At 43.1% G+C, this 24,854-nt stretch overlaps 1 protein-coding gene across 1 annotated transcript in view; it reads left to right on the top strand.

The window, feature by feature from the left end:
* The window catches only part of dcc (DCC netrin 1 receptor), a 931,407-nt gene that overhangs the window by 633,305 nt on the left and 273,248 nt on the right, over nucleotides 1–24,854 (top strand). The gene's annotated exons all lie outside the window — the stretch shown is intronic.

Here is a 24,854-nt window from a genome sequence, read left to right as displayed (position 1 = left end):
GAAGGGCTATGGGAAAAGCTTGTCTTCATTCGGGAGACATGAGCTCACAGTGGGATCCCTTATCACTAAGGCAATCCTATCTCTGATGTGATCACCCTTCAGTTGTCCAAACATTTAGTTACATGTGTCAGTGTCATCACAATACTGTTCAATAGCCTCCCTTTCCTGCTGAGCTGTGATATTGAATACACGCCATTCGTAAGTAGCATCAATTATGAGACCATATGACGTAGGAGCACAAGTAGGCCATTCAGCCCATTGACTCTGCTTCACCATTCAATGAGATCATGGCTGATCTGATAATCCTCACATCCAGTTTCCTGCCTTTTCCTTGTAATCCTTGATTCGCTTAATGGTTTGAAATCTGTCTATCTCAGACTTGAATATACTTAACCCAGCATCAACAGACCTCCATGGTAAAGAATTCTACAGATTGACTACATACTGAGAGAAGAAATTCCTCCTCACCTCAGTCTTTAATGTAAAACTCCTTATTCTGAGATTATGCCCTCCTGTCCTCGACTCTCCCACAAGGGGCAACAATCTTTCTACATCTACCCTGTCATAGTCCCTAAGAACTTGCATCGTTTAATAAGGGCACTTCTCATTTTTCTAAGTTCTAATGAGTACAGGCCTAACCGTCTCACCTTCACCTCATAAAACAATCCTTCAATGGTTTAAGGACTTCAAAATCTCTGCAATCTGACTTCACTGCTCCCCAGCAAACTTTAAGCTACAATACATCATATAGAACTCTTTTTCCAACCTCAGAGTTGCGACTGTTATTTACTCAGCCTTCTTACTCAGTTCAGTATTCCAATTCCAATATGTCTCCTTTCATTTCCAAAGCTGCAGTGAATGCGAACTTCCCAACCATTCTGACTCACCCTGCATTTCAATGCTGCAGCCTACAGTTTTAGTTTTACCTTGCTGGGTTTTCTTTACAGTAGCAAACTCTCTTACAGCTTTGAAAATTCACTCAATCTCAGCTTCATATTTCTGATGCCAGATTTCTGGTAATATGTTTAATGATTGCCACAAACTAAACTGAAAACTCCTGCATGTAGAGGCCAAGGTCAAATGACTCTGGAAAAGCAGCCAGTGCATTATGTACAAGTGGATTTCCCCAAATTATTGAGTATACAAATTAGATAAATATCACATACATGTGTGCTCAGTAACCTTCATGGTATATATACCCTGTACATCCATAAACACAAACATAATTCAAAATTAGAGAGATCGATTATTTATAACCTAAAGTACAGATTTCGTGCCAGTTATCAAAAATTGACATTTAGTGCATTTTTACTGATGTGAGGTAGACAAGGATGTGAGCTCATGATGAGTTCACTTTGCAGTGGGGATTTTGTGAAGTCACTGAGCCGGACAAGATTCAAGTCTTACGAAGCAATCTCTGGACTTTTCAACACTTTTGAATATTGATTAACAAACCACTAAACCGCTTGCTAGACATGCAGGGAACAGCAGTTCTCGCAGCAAAGTTAACTGTTTGCATTCAGTGCATACGCTAATCTTGCACCTGTTGAAGCTTCCTCAGTTGTTCTGCATTTCGGAAGGGCTTTCTGCATTTTTCCATTATTTACCAATGGAATCTACAGGATAATATCGAAGGTCCACACGTTACAAGTAAAGTCAATTTTCTTCCACTTATGACAGTCTACCACAGGGTTTGAGATCCTGATGCAATCTTGCTGTTACTTCATTATTAAATTCTGTCATTATCAGGTGTTTTGAGTTACTTACAGGGACTACTTAGAAGTATGCATTAAAAAGGTGAAATGTACAGCCAGGCTTCTGTCAAATTCCCAGTTTGCCCTTGATTTAAAGTGACGGTCCTACTCAATCTTGAGTTCAGCACTTTATTTTACTTTTGTGTATAATTATTTCCCCTGTTTCCAATCATCATGCATGCATCGAATGCCTACTGGACACAGACACACAGAGCTCTTCTGGCAGGTTTAGCCTTTCTACAGAAATTGGATTAACAATGCAAATGGCTGAAGACCAGTCTGGAACAATTTAAATTCAGAAGGAATGACTCATAGAGCTTTAAACAAAGACGGCACCACTTCTTAGCCTATGATGAATGCTTCCTTTAATGCGCTTAATCCAGTTTCAGCTGTCACAGGTCAGGCACTTCCACCCTCCTTTGTAATCTGATTGCAAAGTGACTTGATTTTATATATTGTCTCCTTCCATTATCCCAGATGTTGCACTTGCTAAATGACTTAGATGACTCTTATTCTTTTCCAATTTAATTAATATCCCACTGCACTTTGATCAAATTATGTTATTCTGTCTTCAGCAGTATTGGATAATATACAATCGACCCGCTACTTTCCCCCTATCATTTCTGCACAAATCGCCCATTAACAATGACGTCTGAAGAAAGATAGGTGGGCTTGAATCAGTACAGAAACTGTACCGAGATAACATATGACACACTGAAGATATTGAACTGTACATAATTAACTTTTATATAGAGACTAAAACACTAGGTGTCTTTGTAGCTGCTTGGTTTCGTCTTTTTGACATGGCAGTTGTAAATGCTTTGCTAGCCTGCATTCTCAATAAATGAATCAAAAAGGTGTCACAAGCTTGTGAAGTAGTGAGTTAACCTGCAAATGGCCTGCCTGATTTTACGTCACATTTCTGAGCAAACACCGAGGGCACACACCTGAACCTTTTTTTTCCAAGTATGCTGATTATGCTCCAAATTTACCAATGAGCTCCAAACACTGTTTTAACTCTGGCCTGAGCAGGATGCAGAACATGGCCCACACTGTCCTCATTGTTTCTGCATTATTGGTTTTGCCAGATTGATCCTACAGTTTACCTATTACACATTTTTGATTGATAGATCAACAAAAATTATTGATCCCTCAGGGATGATCGACATTTTGTGACCAGGACTAAAAGTGTTCTAAGTATTTAAAAGGGAACTCCAAATAAAAACATCGTGCATCAGGTGTTACAGAGATAGTCGGAGCTGCTGATGCTGAAGGATCTGAGATAATACGGTGTAGAGCTGGATGAACACAGCAGGCCAAGCAGCATCAGAGGAGCAGGAAAGCTGACGTTTTGGATCGAGACCCTTCTTCGGAAAATTTCTTTTCTGAAGGAGCGTCTTGACCCGAAATGTCAAGTTCATCGGGCATTTGGTTTATAAAACTGCTGAGATTTGGTGCAGTACCTGAGGCATATGGTTTATATGAGGTCATATGAGGGGGTGGTACAATGACACAGTAGTTAGCACTGCAGTCTCCAGCACCAGGATTTTGTGGAATGTGGGCGTTGCTGGCTAGCCAGTATTTCTTGCCCATCCCCAGTTACCCTTGAGAAAGGGATGGTGAGCTGCCTGCTTGAAAGGCTGCATTCCTCCCGCTGTGGGTTGATCCACAATGCTATTAGGGAGACAATTCCAGGATTTTGACCCAGCAACAGTGAAGAAACGGTGATATATTTCCAAGTTAGGATGGTGAGTGACTTAGAGAGGAAATTGGAGGCGGTGGTGTTCCCATATATCTGCTGCGCTCGTCATTCGACATGGAAGTGGCTGTGGGTTTGGAAGGTGTTGTCTGAGGATCTTTGGTGAATTTCTGTGGTGCATCTTGTAGAAATTACATACTGCTGCTACTGAGGGTCAGTGGTGGAGGGAGTGGATGCTTGTGCAAATGGTGCCGATCAAGTGGGCTGCTTTGTCCTGGATGGCGTCACGCTTCTTGTGTGTTGTTGGGGCTGCAATCATCCAGGCAAATGGGAGTATTCCATCACACTCCTGACCTGTGCATTATAGATGGTGGACAGGCTTTGAGGAGTCAGGAGGTGAGCTACTTGCCGCATTATTCCCAGCCTCTGGTCTGCTCTTGTAGCCACTCTGTTGATGCGGTAAGTCCGGTTGAGTTTCTCAACAATGGTAACCCCCAGAATGTTGACTGTGGGGATTCAGTGATGGTAACACCATTTAATGTTAAGGGGCAGTGTTTAGGTTGTCTCTTATTGATGATGGTCATAACCTGGCATTTGTGTGGTGCGAATGTCATTTGTCACTTGTCAGCCCAAGCCTGCATATTGTCCTGATCTTGTTGCATATGAATATGCACTGCTTCAGTATGTGAGGAATGATGAATGATACTGAAAATTGTGCAATCATCAGCAAACATCCCCAATTCTGACCTTATGATGGAGGGAAGGTCACTGTTGAAACAGCTGAAGATGGTTGGGCCAAGGACACTACCCCGAGGAACTCCTGCAGAGATGTCCTGGAGCTGAGATAATTGACTTCCCACAGCCACCATCTTCCTATGTGTCAGGTCTGACTCTAACCATGGAGCATTTGCCTCCTGATACCCACTGATTCCAGTTTATCTAGGGGTCCTTGATGCCATAATCGGTCGAATGCAGCTTTGATATCAAGGGCTGTCACTCTCACCACACCCATGGAATTCAGTTCTTTTGTCCATGTTTGAACCAAGGCTGTAATGAGGTCAGGAGCTGAGTGGCCCTGGTGGAATCCAAACTGGGCATCACTGAGCAGGTTATGGCTGAGCAGGTGCTGCTGGATAGCACTGTTGATGTCACCTTCCATCACTTTACTGGTGATTGAGATAGCCGAATGGGGTGATAATTGGCTGGGTTGGATTTGTCCTGCTTTTTATGTACAGGACATACTTTGCCAATTTTCCACATTGTCAGTTAGATACTAGAAGCGGCAGGTTCTGGAGCACAAGTCTTGAGTACTATTGCCAGAATGTTGTCAGGGCCTGTAGCCTTTGCAGTATCCAGTGTCTCCAACCATTTCTTGATATCACATGGAGTGAATTGAACTGGCTGAAGACTGGTATCTGTAATGCTGGGCACCACTGGAGGAGGTCGAGATGGATCATCCACTCAGCACTTCTAGCTGTAGATTGCTGTGAATACTTCAGCCTTATCATTTGCACTAATGTGCTGGGCTCTTCCATCATTGAGGATGGGGATATTTGTGGAGTCTCCTCCTCCAGTGAGTTGTCTAATCGTCCACCACCATTCACGACTGGATGTGGCAGGACTGTAGAGCTTAGATCTGATCCGTTGGTTGTGGGGTCACTTAGCTGTATCTATCACTTGCTGCTTTTGCTGTTTGGCATGGAAGTAGTCCTGTTTGGTGGCTGCAGTAGGTTGACACCTCATTTTCAGGTATGCCTGGTGTTGCTCCTGACATGCCCTCGTGCACTCTTCATTGAACCAGGGTTGATCGCCTGGCTTGGCAGTAATGGTTGAGCGGGGGATATGCTGGGCCATAAAGTTACAGATTGTGCAGGAGCACAATTCTGCTGCTGTTGATGGTCAACAGCGCCTCATGGATGCCCAGTCTTCAGCTGCTAGATCTATGCGAAGTCTGTCCCATTTAGCATGGTGATAGTGCCACACGACTCAGTGGAGGTTGTTCTCAATGTGAAGGTGGAACTTTGTCTCCACAAGGACTGTGTGATGGCCACGCTTACTGACACTGTCATGGACAGATGCATCTGCAGCTGTCAGGTTAGTAAGGATGAGATCAAATCTGCGCTCCCCACTTGTTGGTTCCCTCACTACCTGCCGCAGACCCAGTCTAGCAGCTATGTCCTGTAGGACCTGACCAGCTGGATCAGTAGTGCTGTTGCTGAGCTACTCTTGGTGGTGGACATTGAAGTCCCCCACTCAGTGTACATTTTGCATCCTTGCCATCCTCAGTGCTTCCTCTAAGTGTTGTTCAACAGTGAGGAGTACTGATTCATCAGCTGAGAGAGTATGTGAAAATCAGCAGGAGGTTTCCTTAAATGTGTTTAACCTGAAGCCATGGGACTGCATGGGGTCTGGAGTCAATGTTGAGGACTGCTAGAGCAACACCCTCCTGACCGTATCCCACTGTGCCGCCCCCTCTGCTGGGTCTGTCCTACCGATGAGACAGGACATATCCAGGGATGGTGATGGTGGTGTCTGGGATATTGTCTGTAAGGTGTGATTCTGTGTATATGACTATGTCAGGCAGCTGCTTGACTAGTCTGTCAGACAGCTCTCCCAATTTTGGTACTAACCCCCAGATGTTAGTGGGGAGGAAAGTGTTGTTTCTGTCGTTGTCTTTTCCGGTACCGAAGTCGATGTCAGTGATCCATTCAGTTTCATTTCTTTGAAGCGATTGGTACAACTGAGTGGCTTACTCGGCCATTTCATAGGGCAGTTTGAGAGTCAACCACATTGCTGTGGATCTGGAGTCACCTGTGAGGGTGGCAGATTTCCTCCCCTGAAGAACATTAGTGAACCAGATAGGGTTTTCCGACAATCGGCAATGATTTCGAAGTGATCAGTGGATTCTTATTTCCAGACTTTTTTTGATTCCAATTCTACCATCTGCCATGGTGGGATTCGAACCTGGGTCTCCAGAACATTAGCTGGATTTCTACATTAATAGTCTAGCGATAATACCACTAGACCATCACCTACCCCACTTCTATCATCAGGTAACTGTCTGTGTGGATTTTGCACATTCTCCCTGCATCTGCTTTGGTTTCCTCCATGTGCTCTGGTTTCCTCATATAGTCCAAAGATGTGCAGGGTAAGTGAGTTAGCCATGGGAAATAGAAGGGTTACAGGGATAGGGTAGAGCTGTGCGTCTGGGTGGGATGCCCTTCAGAGGGTTGGCGTGGACTGGATTGACTGAATGGCCTGCTTCCGTACTGTAAGGATTCTACAATTTATATGGACACAAGAGGTAGCAATATTTCAACAAGACACCATCTATTGAACTTAATCATGGGAAGGAACAAGCCACTAGTTGTGGTAAGTGGGTTCAATACAGAAACCAGACCAGGATTTTATTGGCTATATGTAGCTGAGTCCACCATTGATAGCTGAAGATTCTTCTGTCCCAGTGATTCCACTGGTGATTGGACTGCACCTGGGCTAGACCAACAATGTCAGAGAAAACTCTGAATTCCAGATCATACCAGTCAGGCAGACCTTGGCGAGCAAGCCTAAGGGTGGTGTTGATGAATCACAGGATTAATACAGTGCAGAAGAAGGCCAGTCAGCCCCATCATGCCTGCAGGGGTTTGCTAACAAGGGAATGGCTCACCGCCAGAGGTGGCACTTGATATCCAAACTCAGCCTGATATGTGTTTGCCTGTGTTGAAAGCTTTAGAATTATGGAATCCCTACATTCTGTCAGCAGGCCATTTGATTCATTAAGTCCACACCAACCCTCTGAACAGTATCCCACCCAGACACATGCCCCCACCCTGTCCCTGCAAACTTCAATTTCCCATGGCCAATCCATGTACACTGTTCTGAGGAAGGGTCACAGGATCCAAAACGTTAACCCTGTTTTTTCCTTCATGGATGCTGCCAGATCTGCTGAGCTTTTCCAGCAACTTTGTTTTTGTTCCTGATTTACAGCATCCACAGTTCTTTCAGCTTTCATCTAGCCTACACATCTTTGGACTGTGGGAGGAAACCCACACAGACACGAGGAGAATGTGCAAACTCCACACAGACAGTCACTCGGGGGTGGAATTGAACCCAGGTCCCTGGTGCTGTGAAACAGCAGTGCTAACCATTCAGCCACTATGCCACACTGTATGCACCAAATTCGATGCCCCAAATTATCCCAAAATTATCTAGAGCGTAAGTGCATCCACTGAGTGCTGAAATATATACTCATCTCTGTCTCTGCTAATGTATGCTTTTGAACAGTTCTAAGTTAAATCATGCTATGTCTAATGCATGGCAATATTTTCTATTTTATAGCAAATCATGACTTCCTCATTACTGACTTCAATAAACAAACTTGTCCTTTTATTGCTCCAAATTTTTGTTTATATATCTCCTTCGTGAGTATTAGCAACTCCCAGAATTTTACTAAATTACCTAATGATCTGTGAACACTTTCTACCTTGAGGCAAAATTACAAATACACATCATTGTCAAGCTCTGATTTCCACAAAATCTGCACAGCTGTCAATTTTAATTTGCTGTAATTATTTTTCTCTCTACTGTGCCTCTGAGCTTAGTTAACTGCTTCCCAACTTCAATTTTCACAGCTTTCCAAATTCTCAACAAATAAAACTTGTTTCCATTGAGCCCCCACCGCCGATGCTCTCTTCACTTTTTCTCATTAACCTGATTCAGTTTGGTTGAGATGACACAGTGTAGAGCTGGATGAACACAGCAGACCAAGCAGCATCAGAGGAGCAGGAAGGCTGACATTTCGGGTCGAGACCCTTTTCAGAAAACTTTCCTTGGCCTGTGTTCATCCAGCTCTATGCCGTGTTATCTCAGATTCTCCAGCACCTGCAGTTCCTACTGTCTCAGTTTGGTTGGCTTACTTTCTCAGATTATTTGTTCTGCTTTGTCATGTGTTACTTCAGTTAGCATTCAAGATTAAGTTATGGGTGAGTTTACTTCTGTATCTATTAAAGGTTAGTTTCAGAGGTTTCTGTACTTTATTTTACTCATCTGCCAAATGACCAGGTATTGCAGAATTTCACATACATATCACTATCACTTCCTTAAGCTTAAAAGGGAAGAGAGTCTGACAGCACATATCAAGCATGGCTCATCTGGCTGGATAGGTCAGGTTCTCTCCTTCCACATACCCTCATGTTAACCAGATCCCATTATTTTCTTTCAAGTCACCGAAACCCAGATTGTAGTGGTCACAAATTGAAGGAGTAGATATGCTTTTGAATATGAGATAATGCCTATTTAAGTGTGATCATTTAGTTTTTGAAACAAAATGCACTCTTTAAAGTTGGAAAGAGAAACAGGCCTAAACTTTCAGTGAGAGTTTAAAGAATCACCATGCATTTGACTACTTTGATTGTAAGGCACTCTCGTGTAGGTTGGGAACAAAAACGAGACTGGCTGTTCCACAATATAGTTTGTTGACTTTTCCAAGAGTGGTTAATTTCAAATGCATGCTTAGCGCACATTCATAAGGTACAAAAGCACAACTATCAGCAAGGAGTTCTGAGTTTGAATGAGAGTTTAAAGAGACTTTTAAAGGCTTACTCTGTAGCTACTGAATGAAAATGTTTTCATAATTTGAGGAGATTTTAAAACTTTGTCGAGAGTTTATGCGTGGGAGATTTTTTTCATGATAAACTATGTCTCGTGAAAGCTGTCTTGGAATGTTAAGAGATGATTTTTAGTCATGTACCCCTGTCCTAAAGGTTGCCCTTGGTAAATACTATGTGAATGGCATCGAATGAAGTCGAATGGCTGCAAAAGTGGGTTGCCTCGTGAGGAAAGCCAGGACAGGCGAGGCTTGTAGCCAAAAGAATTTAGAAGATACAAGGTAACTTGACAGAAACATATAGGACCCTGATGGATCTTACTGGCCATGTATTTGGAGAGGAGGTTTCCTCTTAAAGCAGAAATTAGAACTAGGGGGCACTCATCTAAAGCAGAGACTAGATTAGAGGGCTGTGAGTCTTCAAAACTCTCTTCCCGAAAGGTGTTGGAAGCAGAAACGGGGTTAGGCACGAATGTGGATTTGAGGCTGCAATCAGAATAGTCAGAATCTAATTGAAAAGTTGGGCAGACTCAAGGGCCTGAATGGCTTACTCCTGCTCCTAACTTGTATGATTACATGTATTCATTGGATGAGGGGGTACACAGTGAATGGAGGTGACATGCGAGATGGGGGTTGGTGGGGCATGAGGTGACATGGTTGCATAAGTGAAGGGTGAGAGTTGACAGCCAAGGAGCATAACAGCTTCTAAAATAACTGGAGTGAAGTCCCAGAGAACTGAGGCAGGAAAGTGGAGCTGAGGCCAAGATCAGTTCAACCGTGATATTATTAAGTGGCAGGGCAGGTTTGAGGGAATGAATTGCCTACTCCTAGTCATGTTGTTATGTTCTTATGACTGAATTTCTGCAGTCGTGATGTTGCCTTCTCCCTCACTGCCCAGCTTGCTTTTACTCTCACCCTGTTAGGGCTGCCACTAGGAGTGAAGGACTTATTTTGCAGAAACAGCCAGAGAGAAAAAGCACTGAGCTGTAAAGTATTAGGTGTCTTTTGTTTTCATTTTTCTTAGAACATTTTCATTTATTTGGAACAAAAGTGTTGAAGGCAACATTAGGTTCCTGGTGAATGGAAACATTGGACAAGTAAAATTCCTGAGTGAAACCTGGTTTGATAGACAATAAGTTGTAATTTTATAATTTGACGACCATGGCGGCCAGTCACTGAGCTATATTCCCAAGAGGTTGTCAATGTACTTTTCCCTAATACACATGTTGTCCTCTTAAAAGGAGGAGGTAGAAAGGAAAACAAAGCTCTATATACATAAAATAATATTGAATTATATCATAAACAACAAAAATAAAGAAGCATAAACAGAAATTGCTGTAAACACTCAACAGATCTGGCAGCATCCATGGAAGGAAATCAGAGTTAACATTTCAGCTTCAGTGATCCTTCCTCAGAACAAACCAAAAGACCCAGATCTTTTATTCCAGCGATATTCTTTACAAATGCTCAACATGTGACATATCACATCCATTCTTCAACAGATAAGAATGCAGTTATTTTCTTTCAGCAACTTTTTACACAGCCACCAGATATGTTTATCTCTGTCTCTCCCAGGAACAGACTGATGCAGACTAATTGTCAACACTTCTTATTGAACTCACTGAAAATTCCCACTTTTTTGCACCCCCCCTCCCCCCCCCCACCCTGCCTCCCAAGCCCTGTTGAGTTGGACTGCTAAAACATATAAGATGTATTTCTAGCACTAATCATCTGGAGAGTGTCAAAGCTAAAACTACCCGTCTGCTGGTATGGCTCTGGTTATCTTCTAAACCAAACCGTGGCCCCTCTTTCTATAGCTTGTAAAGGCTCAATTTTGTAAACCATTCAGTGATTATATCACAAGGTAGCTTTTCTAGGAATTTAGCTTACGTCATATGCTTTCATTGCAATGCTGATGTGAATTTGCTGCTCAAAATGACTTTTTCAATGTAGCTTTTGACAAACAAGCCATCTCATAGAATCATAGAGTCATACAGCACAGAAACAGTCCCTTTGGTCTAACCAGTCCATGCCGAACATAACCTCAAACTAAATAGTCCCATCTGCCTGCTCCTGGCCCATATCCCTCCAACCTTTTCCTTTTTAAATATCCATCATCACAAAACTAAACCCCAAAAATCATTTACCTCTCTTCTGTAGAATCCAAAGAAGAACCCTATAGAAGAATTTTCATCACAATAGGAGAAAAGTCTATGAGATGGAATGGGAAGTGATTGGGTGGAGGGAAGGTTTTGGTGGGGTGGTTAGGTGCCTGGCTGTCATGTGTAATGTGAGTTGTAACTCTGTTCCCCTTGCAGTCTGATAAAGTACCATATACAGTGCTGGAAATGAGTGGGAGCAGGTGGGTGATATTAAAATGAAACCTTTTGAAGGCCTGAAATTGGAACAGACTGAGTGCCCTTATTGTAGAGGAGATAATGTCGGAGGATAATGCGTTGTATCCGGAGGTTGGTAGGGTGGTGTGTGAGAACGAGGGGGATCCTCTTGGGGCGGTTGTGGCGGGGGCGGGGTGTGAGGGATGTGTCGCGGGAAATGCGGGAGACGCGGTCAAGGGCGTTCTCAATCACCGTGGGGGGGAAGTTGCGGTCCTTAAAGAACTTGGACATCTGGGATGTGCGGGAGTGGAATGTCTTATCGTGGGAGCAGATGCGGCGGAGGCGGAGGAATTGGGAATAGGGGATGGAATTTTTGCAGGAGGGTGGGTGGGAGGAGGTGTATTCTAGGTAGCTGTGGGAGTCGGTGGGCTTGAAATGGACATCAGTTACAAGCTGGTTGCCTGAGATGGAGACTGAGAGGTCCAGGAAGGTGAGGGATGTGCTGGAGATGGCCCAGGTGAACTGAAGGTTGGGGTGGAAGGTGTTGGTGAAGTGGATGAACTGTTCGAGCTCCTCTGGGGAGCAATACTGCATCCACTGTACCCGGTGCGGCTTTCTCTACATTGGGGAAACCAAGCGGAGGCTCGGGGACTGCTTTGCAGAACACCTCCGCTCAGTTCGCAACAAACAACTGCACCTCCCAGTCGCAAACCATTTCCACTCCCCCTCCCATTCTCTTGATGACATGTCCATCATGGGCCTCCTGCACTGCCACAATGATGCCACCCGAAGGTTGCAGGAACAGCAACTCATATTCCGCCTGGGAACCCTGCAGCCATATGGTATCAATGTGGACTTCACCAGTTTCAAAATCTCCCCTTCCCCCACTGCATCCCTAAACCAGCCCAGTTCATCCCCTCCCCCCACTGCACCACACAACCAGCCCAGCTCTTCCCCCCCACCCACTGCATCCCAAAACCAGTCCAACCTGTCTCTGCCTCCCTAACCGGTTCTTCCTCTCACCCATCCCTTCCTCCCACCCCAAGCCGCACCCCCAGCTACCTACTAACCTCATCCCACCTCCTTGACCTGTCCGTCTTCCCTGGACTGACCTATCCCCTCCCTACCTCCCCACCCACACCTTCTCCACCTATCTTCTTTACTCTCCATCTTCGGTCCGCCTCCCCCTCTCTCCCTATTTATTCCAGTTCCCTCCCCCCATCCCCCTCTCTGATGAAGGGTCTAGGCCCGAAACGTCAGCTTTTGTGCTCCTGAGATGCTGCTTGGCCTGCTGTGTTCATCCAGCCTCACATTTTATTATCTTGCCCTTATTGTAGAGACTGCTTGCAAAGCAAAGGACAAGTGTGAAAATGAGTGGTGAAATGTATTTTAAGCACAGTCTACAATTTTCACAGCATTTAAACGCCAGGTATCTTGCTAATGGAGCCACTGGGTTTGCAAAACACATCTTTTAAAGGTCTGGACCTCAGTTTATTTTAAAATATGAAGTCTTTTCTGCAAGCAAAGTAAACTAACTGCATTGGAAATGTCCACTCGGCTTGCAAAATACCTGTCACCAATCTGATCTCCTCAGCTAAGTACGACAGAGTGAATTTTTAAACGTGTTACATGATACTCACAGGTATCACTCTGAGCTGTGGTTTAATCACAAGGAAAATACTGTGTTTCTTACATAATATATGGTTATAAGAATGGGTTCTTTGCATTCAGTCCATTTTCCATGAGCTTTGGAAGTGATGTAAAGTGAGAAATGATTCCATAAGCATCAATATTCCAGTATGCTAATCCTAGTTCTTGGATCAAAGGAGCAATGTGAGACAGGGAGTGAGTGTCAATGATAATGGGAACTGCAGATGCTGGAGAATCCAAGATAATAAAATGTGAGGCTGGATGAACACAGCAGGCCAAGCAGCATCTCAGGAGCACAAAAGCTGACGTTTCGGGCCTAGACCCTTCATCAGACCCTCTCTGATGAAGGGTCTAGGCCCGAAACGTCAGCTTTTGTGCTCCTGAGATGCTGCTGGGCCTGCTGTGTTCATCCAGCCTCACATTTTATTGTCGTGAGTGTCAATGAACTGCTTTATAGTGGAGATCAAGCCCTTTCTTTCATTCACCCAAAGTTAATGCATACTTTGAAGGAGCAAACGTTAATTAGACAGCAGAAATGGAAATGCAGATAAATTTTCCTCCTCCTTCACCAATGTATGTTGAGATAGTTGGCTTCTGTGTCTGTCCTGACAATGGTTAACAAACCACAGTTTAACATTTGCCCAGTCTTAGAGCTCAGTTCTGCCACTGTGCTGCCTGCCTGTCTAATGTCAAATACAACATTACCTAGGATTTCCATCAACAACATTACCAAAGACCAAAGCCAGCCTGGACAGCAGAAAGTTCTGCACACCCTTCACTTCTGTTCTTGTTGATCTTTGTTGGCTCCTTGTTACCCAGTATCTCAATCTCTGTCATTAGTACAAAGTTGCACAACTGTGGATTCTTCCAGCCTCTGAAATGTTTCAGACTTAGAATTCCCACAGTGTGGAAAAAGGGCCTTCGGCCCAACAAATCCACATTAACCTTCAGAGCATCCCACCCAGACCCATCCCCCTATATCTCCACCCTTCCATTTTCACATGCAGTCTTTACTTTTCTAACTCCTTTTCCACTTCGTAAAGGGAGAACTGTCTTCAGCTGTGAAACTCCCAGACTCAGGAATTTTCCTTCTACACCTCTATCCTTTAGCTTCCTGAAACTTTTATCCCCTTAAATAAGCTGCTAGCCACCTCCCTTACAGCTTTTCATAATTCATTCTCAATGTTCACTCTACGTGGCATTTTATGATGCCATAGTGTTACATAAAAATATGTCTGGTATTTTTCATATAAGGAGAGGCTTGAAAAACTATCATTATTTTCTCTGGAGCAGTGGAGGCTAAGGGGAGACTTTATAGAAGTCTTTAAAATTAAGAGATATATAGATATATATATTTTTTCTTTATACTTTTTCTCTAGAGTTGAAATGTCTAAAATTAGCAGACATTCATTTAAGGTGAAAGGGGGAAAGTTCAAAGGAGTTGTGAGGGGCATGTTTTCTTACACAGAGAGTGTTAGGAATGCATTGCCTGGAATGGTGGTGGAGGCAGATACAATAGTGGTGTGTGGAGGCAGATGTGATAGGGGTGTTCAACGGACTTTTAGATAAGCACATGAATATGCAAAGAATGGAGGGATACCTTGGGCTGGCAGAAGAGGTTAGTTTAGTTTGGCAACATGTTTGGCACAACATTGTGGGCCAAAGTGCCCATTCCTCTCCTCTACAGGTCTATTGTCAATGTTCTAACATTTCTGCATTCATTTTCTAAACCGCTGCATATTCCTTTCCTTGAATTTGCTCATGGAATGTGGGTGTTGCTGTATTGCCCATCCTTGGTTTCCCTTGAGAAAGCAGTTGTGCATTGCCTTTTTGAATTGCTGCAGTCTATGTACTGTAGGTAGACCCAGAATGCTGTTGGAGTGTCATGACTTTGACCCAGCATCATTCAATGAACCATTGTTTCCAAGTATATATTTCCAAGTCAGGATGGGGGAGTGCCCTGCTGATGATAATGTTTCCATTGATGTGCGGTCCTTGTCCTTATAGATGGTAGGTGGGGAGTGTTCCATCAAACTCCTGACTTGTGCCTTGCAGACGGTGGATTAGCTTTGGGGAATTAAGAGGTGACTTACTGCAAGATTCTTGACCTAAAAGATGAGTTTCCATCATTTTGAAAGCACTAGTGACAATATGCGAGAAAGGCAATACAAGCTAACCAGCCAACCAGGCCCACACCCCACAAAAGAATAAAAAAGCCTGGGTGAGCAACAGATCAGCATTGGATAGCTGTAAAAATGCAAGATTAAAAGTAACTAATGTTTTTTCCAGCTACCAGATGGACCCTTTTGTTGAAAAATATTTGCTCAAGTTGTGGATGATGTCATCTCTGTTGACTAAGCATAAAACAGGCATCGTGTATGTACGTTTGAGGGTGTGTTGATGGCTTCACTTCAGAAGAAGCATTTGGGCAGTAAATGAAGCTGAGTGCTTTATTGATTTAACTGAAGCAGTCTTTGAGAATACCCTAGCTTTTATAACCTGCTGCTATCTCAAGCAACTAAAATTAATGAATCGAAGGATTGACATGATTTTAATTTAAGACTGGATTGGGACCTGGTAGCCATTTTGTTTTATATCATACAGCCTGAATTGAACGCAATGCTTGGAAAACAACTCCCATTGCTGTTATCTCTTGTCCTCTTCACAAGTGACTAAAATGTAAATGAAGCAGGCTCTTTAATGCAACCTCAGCCTTGTAAACATGACACACTGAAAGAGATAGTAATAACTGCAGATTCTGGAGTCAGAGGCAACACAGTGTGGAGCTGGATGAACACAGCAGGCCAGGCAGCATCAGAGGAACAGGAAAGTTGGCATTTCAAATCAGGACCATCCTTCAGAAGGGTCAACACTCTACTTGCCTTCTGAACTGCCAACTGGAAACAATGCATGTTAACCATAAGAAATTTCTGAACGAGGACTTCCAAGCATATCACAGCTTTAGGTTTCCAAAGTCTTTCCCCATTTATAAATTAACCTATGCCCCTTTTCTTCCTACCATAAGGTATAAGCTCACATTTTGCCGCATTCAATCCCATTTGCCACTTTGCCCACTCGCCTAGCATATCAAAGCCCTTAAGCAGGCTTTCCTTTTCCTCAACACTACCTGCACCTCTTTGTGTCTTTGTGTCATCTGCAAATTAACGACAATGCCCTCAGTTCCTTTGCCCGGATTGTTAATGTGTAATATGAATAGTTGTGGTCTGAACTCCTGCAGAACTCCACTAGTCAATGGCTGCCATCCTGAAAACGATCCCTATATCTCCACTGTCTGCCTTTTGCCAGTCAGCCAATCCTCTACCAATGTCAGTATCTTGCCCCTAACATTGTAGACTCTTGTCTTATTTAGCAGCATCCTGTGCAGCATCTAGTCAAAGGCCTTCTGGAAATCCAAACAGACCGCATACACTGGCTCTCCTTTGTCTAACTTGCTCATTACCTCCTCAAAGAATTCTAATAGATTTGTCAGGCATGACCAAACTTATGGTGAAACCATGCTGACCTGCCCTATTTTACCATGCGCTTTCAAATAGTCCACCATCTCATCTTGAACAATGGACTCTAAAATCTTACCAACAACCAAGGTCAGGCTAACTGATCTATAGTTTCCTATCTTCTGCCTTCTTTCCTACATTAGCCATTTTCCAGTCCTCTGGGACCCTTCCTGACTCCAGTGATTCCTGAAAGATCATCACCAATGCCTCCACAATTTCCTCAGCTATCTCCTTCAGAACTCTGGGATGTAGTCCATCTGGTTCAGGTGATTTGTCTGACTTCGGACCTTTCAATTTCCCTGGTACCATCTCCTGACACACTCACCTCTGCCAGGCCTGCTGACTTCCTCCAGCGATTTCAGTTTTTGTTCTAAGAACTAATTCTTTGGTCTTCTTTACTGGTGCAAAATAGAAGACCTGAATATCCTTAATAATTACTGCACATAATAAAAATAAATGTTTTGAAAACAGCATTCAAGTTTTAAATTTCTGGACAATCATGTAAAAATATGAAGAGCCCTGTTTTCTGTTATTATTCAACAACGTTCTCTTCTTCTGCATCCCAACTTGCTGCACATTTAACAACATCTTGGTTTGTTTGCTTACCTGCTTTGAGTGGAGAGCTTAATGTAAGCTATTTCTGCAATGGTCTGTTTTAGAACTGAATACAATTACAATGAGATAGAATGTTCTGGAGGTGCTTTGACCAATGTAGTTGGTGTGGTTTTGATGTTCATTTCTGAATTGCATAGAACATTAAGAAGCGTTTTGTGTTATGTCAAATTCGATAGAATATAGAGAACTGAAACAGATCATTGGCCCAATTAGTGCTGTTCTCTTCCCCTTTTATCGAGCTCAACTCAGCGTTGCAACATACCTTCTCATTCTGTTCTTTCACATGTGTTTACCTAGTTTCATTTTGCAAGCTGAGCTATTGGCCTCAGCCATTTCATGTTGTTGGGCGTTCCACATTTATTCAGTGTTCTGAATTAAGAGAATTCTTCTAATATCGAAGTTTAATTCATTACTATACATTCTGAGGAAGGGTCACTGAACCTGAAACGTTAATTCTTATTTCTCTGCACAGAAGCTGACAGACCTGCTGAGCCTTTCCAGCAATTTCTGTTTTTGTTTCTAATATCCAACATCTGCAGTTCTTTCGGTTTAGATTTATTAGCAGCTGTTTTGGAAGTGGAAACATTTTCTCTGCATCTACCTTTCCTACCCTTTTCATATTTGAAAAGACGTCTATCAGATTACTTTTGTCAGGTCCAGTTTACATCTTTAGATTTAGCTTGTGCTGGTGGGGCTGGAGTGGAGTGCGGTTTGGGGGAGAATGGAAGTGGAATTGGCATCTGAGGCACAAGACAGCCAACTTGAACTTGAGACAGAGATCATACAGAGGCATGGCAGGTGATAAACTGTTCAGCATCATGCCACGTGAGGTATCAGATGGTTCAGCTCCAGAAGTGTTTCTGTAAAGGCTTGATTTCTACAGTTTAGTCATGTTTCCAGTTTGAAGTAAATTCTGCATCTTCAGTGGAATCAAACAAAAATCTATGCCCAAGTGCAATTTGTACTTGTTTGGAAAAGATCCCTGTAGATCTGAATAAGAAAGATGTATCAAGGGCCTTTTTGAGAGAACTGAATACACAGCCTGCCCACAGCCAAAAGAATACTCTCGTGACACCTAATTTACCAGACAGCATTCGTGCTGGAGCACTTGAGGTCAAAACAGTTTCAACAGAAAACAGTGCTTTATGAAAACATTATCACTCCCAAGTCTTTTCATGCCTGCTTTTGTGTTGGATTGGTTGCAATATTTCATCAGTGAAAAGATCTCTGGAGTTGTTTGCCGCTAAGTCAAGTAAATTGATCATGGTCTGTCTGTTTGTTCAGTGAAATGGTTCCTATTAACCTGAGAGGGAATGTTTTGATTGCATTTAGTCTGCTATACGTCATGTTGTTGAAGCTGTGAAAATAGTGGCAAAAGGGTGTTGATAAAGTCTCGGGAGCTACAATTTCTGGACTTGGCGGAATATTGTTGGGGTGTCTGAGATTTGATCAACTGGCCAGAGAGACAGCAAGGAACCAGTGTTGCCCCTCCCAAGGAATACCCACTGAATCTCAAGACAACCAGCCATCAGCATGGCTACCACCAGGTCCATGTCTGAAATCAAGACACTGGGTGTAAATATCATGCCCAATGAGGAGTGCCAGCTGCCAACTATTACATTGCATAGTGCCAAGCAGGGGGTGCTGCTTGAGGAGCAATGGTGAAATCCCAGATTTGCAGAGGCTTTCGGACAAAGGTAAGTGGGATTGGAGGTTAAGAGCTTGGAGTGGGCCTGAAGGGGAGGTTAAGGGTTCTTGAATCAGGGTTTCAGGGATATGCAGAAAGGACAAGAAGGGAGCGTCTGGTGGAGCAAGCCATTTCTTTGCTGGAGTTTGTAGAACTCTTGCTTGTACGTGCAGGATGCATGGAGAGAAGCGATGTGCAATAAATAATACTAGCAGTGGAGTTACTGTGAGAGTTGCAGTGGAATGCAATCCCTCTGTTGGTGGGACATGAATTTCTCAGCATCTCTGCAGGAGCAGTCCTAACCTTCTCCCGTGAGGGACTGCATTCTGTCTTCATAGTGAGTGAAGAGGTGATGCCAGGCACCTCTTCACCATCTAGCACCCTTCTGCCTTACTAGAAGTTGCCTTGTCCTGGAATGAGACAGAGTGAAGGACTAAGTGAGATGAAATTGAGTGGCATGGCTGTAAGTGCTGGCACAAGTGCTCAAAGATTAGTGAGGCCTGCTGGGCAAATGAGTAGGTAGCACAGAGGCCATGCAGAATGAGTGGTGTTGGAGATTGGGGTGAAATGAGGGTGAGTGAGAGAAGATGCTGAAGGCAATAGTGAGTGTGATAGGGCATGAACTTTGAGGTAGGGGATGCAGCAGCATAGAGTAAGTGAGTGTGAGGGAGTAGAGAGGAGAATGGCACTTATCCTATGGAGTGAAGAATGTCGTTGACCTTCTTGCAGCTGCTGGCCATTCCTCCAGATCGTGGAGACCACATTGACCCAGGTGGCAACCTCCGACCAGCCTGCCAGGGTCTGATAGTATGGCCTCCTCCCCTAGTACTCCAGGGAGAGGAAGCCCCTCCTCTGCTCTACCCCAACTACCAGTCTCTGTCAGATAATTATGGAAACATTTTCCCCTTCTCCAGGCTGTTCTGAATGAATGTCCATGACCAAGCAAGGCAGCTTCAGGAAGTCAGTGCTCATCTGAGCGCACTATAGGCTTTTAAATACGGTGTGGGTGAGAGGAATGCTGCTATCTTGGCAGGTCTCCAGTAGGGATAAATTCTTCCAAGAATGGCCGGTGGTAAAATGGTGCTAGAAACAGGCGACTGTGACACCATAAGGACAAAGGGCATAGGTAATCAGGCAACTTTGGGATGATGCAATGAGAAAGATCATTTGACTCAGACAAAAATTCATCGAAAAAAAACTTGATCAAACTGGCACTGAACTAAAAAATGCAAGGTAAAAAAATGTAAGATAAAATTCTAGCGATGACTAAGTTCAGTATGAAGAAAGATTGGAGAATTGCGGACTATTATCCTGGAGGAGGAAAGGACAATGAGAGGTTTTTCTTAAAGATATATTTAAACTCATAAGAGGTCTGTCCAAAACAGATAAAGTGAAACTGTTCCCATGGTGTGGAGGATCAAGAGCCAGAAGACGCCAATTCAAGGCAATTGGCAAAAGCAGCACTGGTGCCAAGCCCAAAGACCTTTTCCCAAAGTGAGCAGTTCAGCCAAAGCAGCATTAGTTGAGGCTTTCCAAAGGAAATTAGGTCGTTACCTGTGTAGAAAATCTTTGAAAGTTATCGGGCAAATGCAGGGAAGCAGAACCAAGTGATTGGTCCTTCAGGGGACTACACAAACACGACAGGCTGAATGGCCTCTTTCTGTGCTGTGACTGTTCTACAATTCTGTGTTAACCAGTTGCTCATTAAGTCCTATCAGCTAACTCTGTTGACTGGTTGCTGTGTAATGTTGGTACCTTGTTCAGTTGTGTTGTTGTGTTGACATTCATGTTAACAACGTTGTCAACTAGTTCTCTTGTAATTGTTACACATTCTGTCAAGTTATGCTGCCATCATAATTTGCCATCTGTCTAGCTTCATGTGTACTGATAGTACAGAGTTCTATCAAGCAGCTCTGCCATCTAGCTTTTCCATTGTGTGCTCTCATCTCTTTTTTCTTGTTCTGTCATTGCTTTATCCATTTCTTTTGTTACTGACTTAATTTACAGGATCCTGTTATACAGTTCTATTCTTTTCCATGAGCTCTTTTTGTCGATTAGTTCTATCGTCTTGCTGTCTTTATATTGTGGATCAGTTCTTGCTGTTCCATAGTCTTTGGCCAATTAGTTCTATGGCTTCTTTTCTCATTTTTCCTTGCTTTGTTGATTCGTTGTGTGAACTAGTTATTGACTGGTTCTCTATCTTTGGTCATTTATTTTGTGAAGGGATTTCTGGTTCTGTTTCCTGAATTTCATGAGGACAGGTCAGTACCTATTCAACCTAGATATTTGCATTAGTTACAAACTGCTCCACTGGGTACCAAAAGAGACACATTGACGAGAAAAAAGAAAATACATGCTAGATGAGGAATTCTCACTTTTAAAATTCTAAATGAAATGGTATGGATAATTTGCACGAAACGTTGATAAAATAGTGCAGAACTTCGATATTTTCAGTAACTAACACATCTGTGTTGTTCTGCTATCTTTGTAGAAACTGATAACTTTTTAAAAAGACATTTAAATTTCTTGTGATGTACTTAAAAGAAGGATATGAAATGATTTCAGGGGTGGGGTTTACAGATGGTAAGGCTTCCATAGACGATAAGCAGAACATTAGAAATAGGAACAGGATTCGGCCACTCAGCCCCTCAACCCTGCTCCACCATTTGATAGGATCATTACTGATCCACATTCCATCCACATTGCTGCTCTTTCCCCATAACCCTTGATTCCCTGACTGATCAAGAATCTATCTATCACAGTCTTAAATATACGATTAAATTAAGTATATAGTCCTTAAAAAACTGTACGCTCACAGCTCTCTAAAGTCTCTCAACCCTCTGAGAGAAGAGATTGCTCCTCATTTCAGTCTTAAATTGACACACTTTATTCTGAAACCATCCCTTTTTTGTCGTAGACTTTCCCATGAGGGAAAGGATCCTCTCAGCTTTTACCCTTAAGAATTCTGCATGTTTCAATGGGATAACCTCTCATTCTTCTAAACTCTAATGAGTTGAGTCCAATCCTGTTTACCCTTGGCTCATAGGACAATCCCTCCACACTAGGAATCACCCGAGTGAACATTTTCTGAACTGCTTCCAATGAAATATCTTTCCTTAAATAAGAGAACCAAAACTGCTCACAGTACTTCAGATGTAGTCTCACCAATACCTTGTACAGTTGCAGTAGGACTTTCCCTACTCTTATATTCCACCACCCATGAAATTAGGGCCAATATTCCATTAGCTGTCCTAATTACTCGTTGCGCCTGTGTGCTAGCTTTCTATGTTTTGTGGACAAGTATCACCTAGTGCCATTGTGTTGCTGCTTTCTAAAGTTTCTTTCCATTTAAACAATATATTGTTCTTTTGTTCGTCCTCCCAAAATAAGAAAACTTAACGTTTTCCCAGATTATAGTCCATTTGCCAACTTTCTGCTGACTTGATGTAACATATCAATATCTCTCTGTAAACTGTTTGTATCCTTCTCACAACATGCCACTTATTTTTGTGTTGTCTGCAAAACTGGATATGGTTCCGATGTCAGCTTTCTGCAGTGTTGGCGAATGTGGGTCCTGCCTTTCCTCGTATATGGTCTTTGACTATTTTTTAAATATACACAATTAATATATATAAACACTTTAATTTTTGTATGAACACAAGAGACAATAAATTATTATTCTACTTTATTCTAAAGGAGCTCTTATTGTCAGTTTTTACGTTCCCTGAAGGTTTACCCTCAAAGTTTATTTTCTGTCTTTATTATCTTTTGAGGCCTCGTTCGCTGAATCCTGAACTTATCTCAGTCTCAAGGCTATCACTGACTTTGACCTTCCTATGTAATTTTCTTTCAACTTAATACTCTGTGTACTTTCCTTGGTTAATCATGGTTGGTTTGCAGATCACACAAAGACTAGCCAGATGGTTAATGGTGAGGAAGAAGACGCTAAGGTACAGGAAGATAGAGACAGATTGGTCAAACGGGTAGATTGAATTTAACAATGTCAAGTGTGAGGTGATGGGCTTCAGAAGAAGTAACAAGGCAAGGAAGAACTCTGTAATGGCAGGGCACCAGGAAACTCTGAGGAACAGATCAGAATCTGGGATATTTGTCCACAGATCCCTGAAGGTGGCAAGACTAGTTGATAGTGTAGTTAAGAAGGCACACAGGACACTTTGCCAGTCGTGACATAGATTATTACAGTAAGGAGGCTGTGTAAAAGCTGTAAAAGACTTGAGTTAGATCACAGCTGGAGTGCTGTGTGCAATTCTGGTTGCCTCACTCTAGGAACGATCTGATGCTCTGGAGGAGTTGATCCATAAGATGTTGCCTGGCTTGGAGCACTTTAGCTACGAAGAGGGGCTGGATAGTTTGGGTTAATTCCTCTACAGCAGTGAAGGGTGAGGTGAGACTTGATAGAGATATCTCAGGTTATGAGGGGTACGGACATGATGAATAAAAAGCAGCTACTCCTGTTAGTTGAAGGGTCAGTAACAAAGGGTCAAAATTTCAAGGTAAAAGGCAGGGGGTTTGGTGGGGATTTGGGGATGACAGGAATCTGGAATGCACTGCTTTGGAGGGTAACTAAAGTGAGAAACCTCACAATCTTTGAAATGTCCTTCAAAGAGCGCTTGGAAATTCATAATGTTTAAGGCCATGAGCCAAGGGCTGGGAAGTATGATTAGTTTAGATTTAGAGTAGTTTTTCTGTCAGTGCAGGCATGATGGGCCGAAGGGCAGATTCTACATTGTATGATTGTGTATGCCCTCTGTTTCAGTCTTCTAAGAGTTTCCAAATTGACTATAAGGTTCACTTTGGGGACTTCTGTTTCTGACCTCAACAGCAAGAATCACCCAGAGTTTTTAGATAGCCACAGTATGGGTTTCTTTCACTAAATACCAACATCTCTCCTATATTCTGCTTGGTTGTTCAAAGGCAACTAATGGCCACCCCCATGGTGTTGCACCAACTGCAGCCTTTTATAAGACCTCTCTTTTTATCTATTCTAAAATCCCTGAAACAAAACTTTTATTGACCTTCAGCCTGCCATATTTCACATTTGAAAATTTTGCACCATGCTCTCAACATGTGTGCCTTCCCACCGCCCCCCACCTCACTCATCCCCGACCCCCATGGTCTCATGGTAAACAATTCACACAGACTTTTGTTGTCAGACAGTTGTTTATATGATGCCCTTCATTACTCTATTTTACCTTGAATTCAAGAGACAGTCCAAAACATAATCATCCCACAGAACCTCACATTTGTAACATCTAACATTCTCATCTCCCTGTGTGTCGCCGATCAATAACTTTTAATCTTCTGTTCAAGATAGACTTCTGAGAAGGAATTGGTTTAAGGTCTATGCCAGTAAGTGTGAATAGTTTTCAGCACATAATATCTTGCAAACTGTTTGTTTCCTGGCCCAAACTGGCCTCCAAACTGCCCACTTTAAGCTGGATCTGAGACTAGAAGGAAGGCAACCCATCTGCTCCAAGAAGACAGTGTAGTATTTTAAATATGGCAATGAGGCCAGCCGCTTCATTGATTTTCAGTTTCTGAATGACTTGGGAGGTTTTAGGAGATGAGTGCCTTTACACCTTATCCTGTTTCCAGGTGTCTCCTCGAGCCCATCATGAAACCAACCTTCTACATTCCCTCCCCTTCCTCCATGAAACATTTGTTCCAGCCCTCCCACCATCAAAGTTTCAATGCCCCTTCTGAATCCTCTCCAAATTCCCCCTGAACCCCCAAAGAACCTCAATAGTCTCCTCACTTATGCCGAAATCCCTCCTCCCAAGATTGAGACACCGCCCTTCCCTAACTCATCCACCACTCTTTCCTTTCCCCCCCCATCCATTCCCATTGGCCATTTTCCCCTGCCAATTGACATACCTCCTCCCTCCAATTCTCAGTACACCCCATCCCCAAGATCACCTCCACCTTCCCTGATGTGTGGACAATATGGTTTCCAAACAAGGAGTTCAACTCCA

Source organism: Stegostoma tigrinum, chromosome 1 (genome assembly GCF_030684315.1).
Source record: "Stegostoma tigrinum isolate sSteTig4 chromosome 1, sSteTig4.hap1, whole genome shotgun sequence".
NCBI lineage: Eukaryota > Metazoa > Chordata > Chondrichthyes > Orectolobiformes > Stegostomatidae > Stegostoma > Stegostoma tigrinum.
This window is presented reverse-complemented; position numbering and strand designations above follow the sequence as displayed.